Raw genomic sequence first — 7641 nt, 5'->3', positions numbered from 1 at the left:
AGCATTTATTCCTTCAGAAGAATGTAGGCTCATAAGCCTTACACTAATTTGCATAATGGTAACACCCACCTTCAACCATCAAGTCTAAAGGAAGAATGTGGATAGACTGGAGCTACTGCGAGGAGGCGGTTAAAGAGAGACACAATAATGTTTGTTTTTACCAGACACACTGACAGTCTTTCCCATTTCTGAAGCATGATCCCTGTTTTGGTTGTCCATTCTTTCTCCTCCAGAAAAATTAGTCATTGTTAATGATTTCATCATTATGCATGATATCAATAACAGAAACTTAACATCTTTCAGTTCAGTTTCTGTGCTCACCACAGTACTGAGACGGTCTGTGTCAAAGTCTTTAATGAGATCCACATAAATACAAACTGTGAAAGGACCACAGTGATAGTATTGTTGAACCTCAGTGCAGCAAATTAAATATGTCCATGGCATATTATTAAAGTGACTGCAGAGTTGAGTTGTACGGTACTTGACATGTTTAAGTCTTACCTAAAGGATATAGATTCTTTGTGTTAGCAGGTAGCTTTTTATCAGAGTGGAAAGATAAGACATGTGGACCTTGGTAGGCCAGGACTGGAGGTGCTGAACTCCAGGTTTCAAAAGAAGACCGGGGACTTCTGGATCCATTTCCTGCCTTGCATTGAACTAAGATAATATTTTGGGATTTCATTGAAATTGACAAATAAACTATGTTGAACAAACTGACTTGACTGACTGATGTTATGGATTCTGTGTTTTCCTCTATTTCTTTTATCTACTGACACGCACACTGCTGCTGCTTACATATTCACGTCAAATAAGACTGGCAACAGTCACACATAAACAAAGTGAAACTGATTAGACTACCCTTTAGGGAGGGTACAGAATGAGGAGAAGAATAAAAGCTAAACTAGCTTTACAATCTTTACAATGTCAGACCGAAGGTGAGCTGAGTGACGTTCAACGCTAGATGGTGAATGGACCTTACCAAGCCCCGCCCAGAAACGCCCCTCGACAGTCCCACGTGGCTGCATGTCTCACAAACAAAGCCTCGCGGAGCTTAGTTTCTATGTGTAAACATGGCGTCTTTCATTTCAACTGACTTTCTACAAAGTATTTCTGAGTCGATTAGTGTAGCATTTCTGCCGGATTTTCAAAAAAGTATCAGCCACGACAATGGACAGGGGAACAAACAAGTTCATGTCATCTTTTTTGGACGACATCAAGGTGTTTGAGCCACGCGATGCCTCCAACATTGTGCGCGTCACAGCTAAAAGCTACCGACAGATGAGGAAAACAGCAGATCCTCACAGCCTCAGCATAAATATAGTTGTGGACAAGATCACTGATGCCTATTGTTCTTGCAAGGCTGGGTAAGTCGGGCATTCATGGTTTTGAGGGTTACTTTTGGAATCAGTGATTTCTGTTGTTGGCAAATGTTTGAGTGTGCCTAGGACGGGTACTCGGTGTTAGCGCGGCTAACACGATTACAGTTTCGTAAAAAGCCTTTTCAGTTAAAATAAAATCTTTAATGCATGTCAGATACGGTACACATTGCATATTGATCTGTTCAGTGTTGAGAAAATAAATTTAAAATAAGCTAGTTTTAAAACTTAACATGTCTTGATTCAAATGGCCTAATTGTGGTTTTGAAATTAGTAACGTATTCTGGCCTATTGACCTTTATGTTACTTGTAGTTACAGCAGATGGTTTGCTAGGATCGTTTGAACTGCCTTTTGTCTGTGTGGGAAAACAATACAGGAGAAGTTCCAGCTTTTCACACTCATCTGTGAAAAGCCATAAACCCGGCAGGAGTTTCTGGCTTGAGAGAGGGTCAGAGATAACTCCTGGTTGGATGAGCAAAGATACGCCTTATTTGAATAAATTAAAGATAAGAATAAGCCTTCACTATAAAACTTTCTACACAGAAGTAACAGATCAGATTTGCTCTTGCAATTCTCCAAAGACGTCTTTGCACGTCTTTGCTTTTCTTTCTTTCTTCTTTCCATTTATGCCAGGTAAATGAATGTATGTCTCTGTTGTTCTGCAGTTTCTGTTGTAAGTTTATGCATTGTCTTATATTGGATTAAACTCTGTAATTCTGTGACGTCAACATGCGTTGTTGTTTTCTTCTGAGTGACTACACGCGGCCCACCGAGAGGACCTGGGATCCAGAGGAAGAGAAAGCCAAACTTTTTCCAAAGTTAACTAATTTAGAATCTCTTCCTTAACATCAGCTAACGTAAGACTGTGTAACAGACAGGTTTCAAGGTGTAGAAGTTGTATCAGTACTGCTATTATGCTGTACTTAGCTAAAAGGTTTTCATAATTAATGTGTTTATTATTGATTTTTTTTCAGACTTGGGGGTCATTGTTCACACATTATAGGCCTCCTTAAGACCTTACAATATTTAATATATTTATATTTTATATAGGTGCTGGTGCCTATCTAGCTAACATTCCGGGCGAGAGGCGGGGTACACCCTGGACAGGTCGCCAGTCTGTCGCAGGGCCGCTCAAAATATCCCCATTCACTAAGCACAAAGAAAGCAAAGTAATAATACTTACACCAGCACACACTCCTTTGTTTTTATTGATCTTATGACAGTTGAGCTGCAAATGCGGTCGTGCACAAGCTTTGATCCAAGCTAGGCATTCCGTATCAGATTTGGGAAATCTGTGAATTTTATTTCCACAAATACGATCAGGATACCTGACATAGCCTGTACAGATGCCCCACTGACAGTGGAGAACCATTCTTATTTGAGTTCTGTCACAAAATCTTTGATTGTGTAGATTGTGGTCTGCTAGTCCACAATCTACATTAGCATGTGTATACTACTTTAGCTTTTGTTTGTGAGATGGTCAAGCACGTGGTAGCTGTGCAGTGACGTCAAATGGGCATTAGCCAATGAAACGCGGACCCTGTGGTAAGGTCCATGTCCCTCTGTATCTGTTCCATTTGTATGACTTGCATGACTTGTAACATTTGATCATTTTTTTGGCATTAAAAGCTTGTTTTATACCAAATCTAATTAATTTTTCAAAGGTTTTATTGGCTCTAGTGGCCTTTATTTGATAGTTAATTGACAGGAAAGTGGAAAATGAGAGAAGGGGAAGACATACAGCAAAAGTCGCCAGCTTGGGAATCAACCCTGCGACAGCCATGTTGAGAACTAGGGCCTCCATATGTGGGTTGTGCTTAACCCCTGCGCCACCACAGCACACCACCCAAATCTAATTATTTCTCAAGGTAATTACACTGAGGGGTTTTGGTCAGATCCCAAAACTGGTAAACAGACCTGGGTGGTGCACAGAGGAGAAAATGAACAAACTATATCAATAACCTAAACTGCACCGTATCAAATCTTAAGTAAAAGACAACATGCTATCTGTTGTATCAGATAGCATGGACACATTCTGTTATAAAAGTGCACAATAATTTTATCATTAGTATCCTTTTAAATATGCAACATTAGCCTAGTGGCAACTACAACATTGGTCTGAAATCCAAACTTTCAGACCAATGTTGAAAGTTTGGTCTGAAACTTTCAACATTGGTTGAAAGTTTCAGACCAAACTTTGGTCTGAAACCAAAGTTTCAGACCAAACTGAAACTTTGGTCTGAAACCAAAGTTTCAGACTTTGGTCTGAAAAGTCCAAAGTCTTGTTTTTTATTCCTTTATTTTAAACTGTTTTATTATTTAGGAATCTCGACTGATTGCCACACATAACGCTGCTGCTTTGCCTGTGTTACGTCAATCCGCGTTTCCCCATCAGATACGGTTCCCCCTTCGTCTTCTTGCCGCTCCGCCCCGCCCACGCGGCAAAATAGGCGCGTGCTCGTGATGAGCACTGAGAAAGCACGCGCGTAGCAAGCACGAGCTTGTTCGGCGCGCTTGTCTGAGGAACTACGGACACCGTGAAAGCTCAAACAACATGTTTCGGCAAAGTTGTCACACTTTCTTCACGTTTTTTTGGGAAACTAATAGTAATAATACTAATAATTATAATAAATATATATGTTATACATATTATAATTATAATAAATAATATATATTTTATACATATATTATAATTATAATACATAATATATGTTATATATATTATAATTATAATATATATGTTGTATATATTATAATTATAATATGTTGTATATATTATAACTATGTTAGATAGATAGATAGATAGATAGATAGATAGCCTAGTGCTATATGAATTAAAAACAGGGCAATGCAATTTAATGCTCAATATTACCCATCAGATACCGTTTCCCCTGTTTTAAAGTGGGGGAACGCTATCTGATGGCCATAAATCTCCCATCAGATACCGTTTCCCCTGTTTTAAAGTGGGGGAACGGTATCGGATGGCCACATTTCACCCATCAGATAGTGTTCCCCCTATGTTAAAATCACCCATCAGATAGTGTTCCCCTTGTTTTACAGTGGGGGAACGGTATCTGATGGAGACATTTCACCCATCAGATAGCGTTCCCCCTGTTTTAAAGTGGGGGAACAGTATCTGTTGGCCACATTTCACCCATCAGATAGCGTTCCCCCTGTTTTACAGTGGGGAAAAGGTATCTGATGGCCATATTTCACCCATCAGATAGTGTTCCCCTTGTTTTACAGTGGGGGAACGCTATCTGATGGCCACAGTTCACCCATCAGATAGCGTTCCCCCTGTTTTACAGTGGGGGAACGCTATCTGTTGGCCACATTTCACCCATCAGATAGCGTTCCCCCTGTTTTACAGTGGGGGAACGCTATCTGATGGCCACATTTCACCCATCAGATAGCATTCCCCCTGTTTTACAGTGGGGGAACGCTATCTGATGGCCACAGTTCACCCATCAGATAGCGTTCCCCCTGTTTTACAGTGGGGGAACGCTATCTGTTGGCCACATTTCACCCATCAGATAGCGTTCCCCCTGTTTTACAGTGGGTGAACGCTATCTGATGGCCATAAATCTCCCATCAAATAGCGTTTCCCCTGTTTTAAAGTGGGGGAACGGTATCTGTTGGCCACATTTCACCCATCAGATACCGTTCCCCCTGTTTTACAGTGGGGAAAAGGTATCTGTTGGCCACATTTCACCCATCAGATACCATTCCCCCTGTTTTACAGTGGGGGAACACTATCTGATGGCCATATTTCACCCATCAGATAACGTTCCCCGTTTTACAGTGGGGGAACACTATCTGTTGGCCACATTTCACCCATCAGATAGCGTTCCCCCACTTTAAAACAGGGGAAACGGTATCTGATGGGAGATTTATGGCCATCAGATAGCGTTCCCCCACTTTAAAACAGGGGAAACGGTATCTGATGGGTAATATTGAGCATTAAATTGCATTGCCCTGTTTTTAATTCATATAGCACTAGGCTAACTATCTATCTATCATAGTTATAATATATACAACATATTATAATTATAATATATACAACATATATATTATAATTATAATATATATAACATATATTATGTATTATAATTATAATATATGTATAAAATATATATTATTTATTATAATTATAATATGTATAACATATATATTTATTATAATTATTAGTATTATTACTATTAGTTTCCCGAAAAAACGTGAAGAAAGTGTGACAACTTTGCCGAAACATGTTGTTTGAGCTTTCACGGTGTCCGTAGTTCCTCAGACAAGCGCGCCGAATAAGCTCGTGCTTGCTACGCGCGTGCTTTCTCAGTGCTCATCACGAGCACGCGCCTATTTTGCCGCGTGGGCGGGGCGGAGCGGCAAGAAGACGAAGGGGGAACCGTATCTGATGGGGAAACGCGGATTGACGTAACACCGGCGGTCCGCCTGTCAACTGGATAACCTGTCGACTGCCTACCTGTCGTCCTGTTTTCTGGCTTCATGCCCGCCGTCCTGGTCGGCGTAAAACTGGCTCCTACCACTCGTCCAGTGTGGCTGATTTGGGCTGATTGGTGATCAGCTCGGACTATCTTTCTACTGCCGCTCTGAGTGGCGTCTGCTACAGCGGATCGGTTTCTCCCCGGACAGACTCTTAATTTGGACTATTGCTGCTTGATTGATTGTGGGCTGAACTGCATAATTGTATTGTTTGTAATTTGAATGTCTCTCCTTTTTTTTTGACAGGAACGGCCAGCTCGTGGTGTTGGTGGTTGACTTTCCGGGTGGTGGTACTCCTTTTGGTTTGGTGCACGATTTTCTTTTGTTTTTGCCTTGTTTCGATTGCTGTTTCTTTTAGGACACTACCCCGAATTGCACTCCCATCCCTGAGTTGCGCTAACACTGACTTAATGTGTGAGTGGTTTTAGACTAGTATTTTTGATTAAACAACAATTGTGGAATAAATAAAATTGTTACATTGTGAGATTGTCTCAAGCCTCATCTGTAGCGGGTCTGTGTGCCTTAAAGGTAACTTTTTAGTGGAGTTGTTGCAACCAATTATTAAAATGGTGTTTTTAAACTTAAGTTCCCAATTATGACACTGCTCCCACCACACCTGTATTTTTAACAAATTGTCTTTTCTTATTTTTATTTTCTAGACCACCGGTGGTGCGCTCGGGCCTGGATGCGGCGTCCCTTTTTGGTGTGACTGTGTAGTGATCAATACCAATAGGTGGAGGGAATTACAAGGAGTGAGGGACTTCACGGGTGTTTGTTTTGATTTCTTTGCTTTGGAGCCTACCATCCAGGACCTGGCCGGATCCACCGGTAAGCCTAGTCGGATTTATTTTGTGAATTTTCTTTTTGTTCAGATACAGGTATTTTTACTCTGTCATAATAAATTATTATTGTCTTGAAGCCTGTCTCTCGCTTTTTTGCAAAACCGGACCTGTGTCCTTTAATTCCTGGGTGAAAACCCCAGGTGGCGTTGTTGGCAACAAACATTGTATAGTCCAAACCACGGAACGCCACACATAGGCTATCAATACAACAGTGTATCGATAGTCTATGCCAGTGGTCCCCAAACTACGGCCTGCGGGTCGGATCCGGCCTACCTCCACATTTGGTGCGGCCCCCTGAACAATACCAGAGAGCTTTTAGATTTTTTTTTTTCATATACCGTATTTTCTGGACTATAAGCCGCTGCTTTTTTCCTTTTTTCCATGCATCTTATATCTGGATTTTTCTTCATCCACCAGGGGGCTCTTTAGCAGGAAGTGAATCATTGGAAGTCAAAACTGGAAATAAAAGAAAGCGCCCATTAATACGGAATTAGACTTTAATTGGGAATTGAAATTTGAGAATGTTGTTGATCAGTTAAATAGCATTGAGGGGAAAAAGAAGATTTTTCATGTTTTAAATAATACTGGGATCATTATGAGAATTTGAGGTATAGATATTAGGATCCATTAGATGGCAGTGCAACAATAAATCTAAAGAAGAGGAGAAAAAGAAGGAAAGCGCCCATTTTCATTTAGCACATGCTAGTAGCAGACACGAAGGATCAGCACTTTTACTGTTGCAGTTATGGTTCGGAAACTACTGTAATCAGTTCAGTTAAATCTAAACCTGGTAACTTTTTCTTTGTCAACCGTAATAAATGTGATATTCAACTGATCTGTTATGACTCAAATTTTTGGTGTCCGTCCCCCTCGGATGGAAAACCTAGAGCGGCAGAGATATCTGCGGCTTACATGTGTATGT

Source organism: Poecilia mexicana, unplaced genomic scaffold, assembly GCF_051168715.1.
Source record: "Poecilia mexicana isolate PSO_F unplaced genomic scaffold, ASM5116871v1 scaffold_17, whole genome shotgun sequence".
Lineage (NCBI taxonomy): Eukaryota > Metazoa > Chordata > Actinopteri > Cyprinodontiformes > Poeciliidae > Poecilia > Poecilia mexicana.
The sequence above is the reverse complement of the archived record's forward strand: the minus strand, read 5'-3'. Positions refer to the sequence as shown.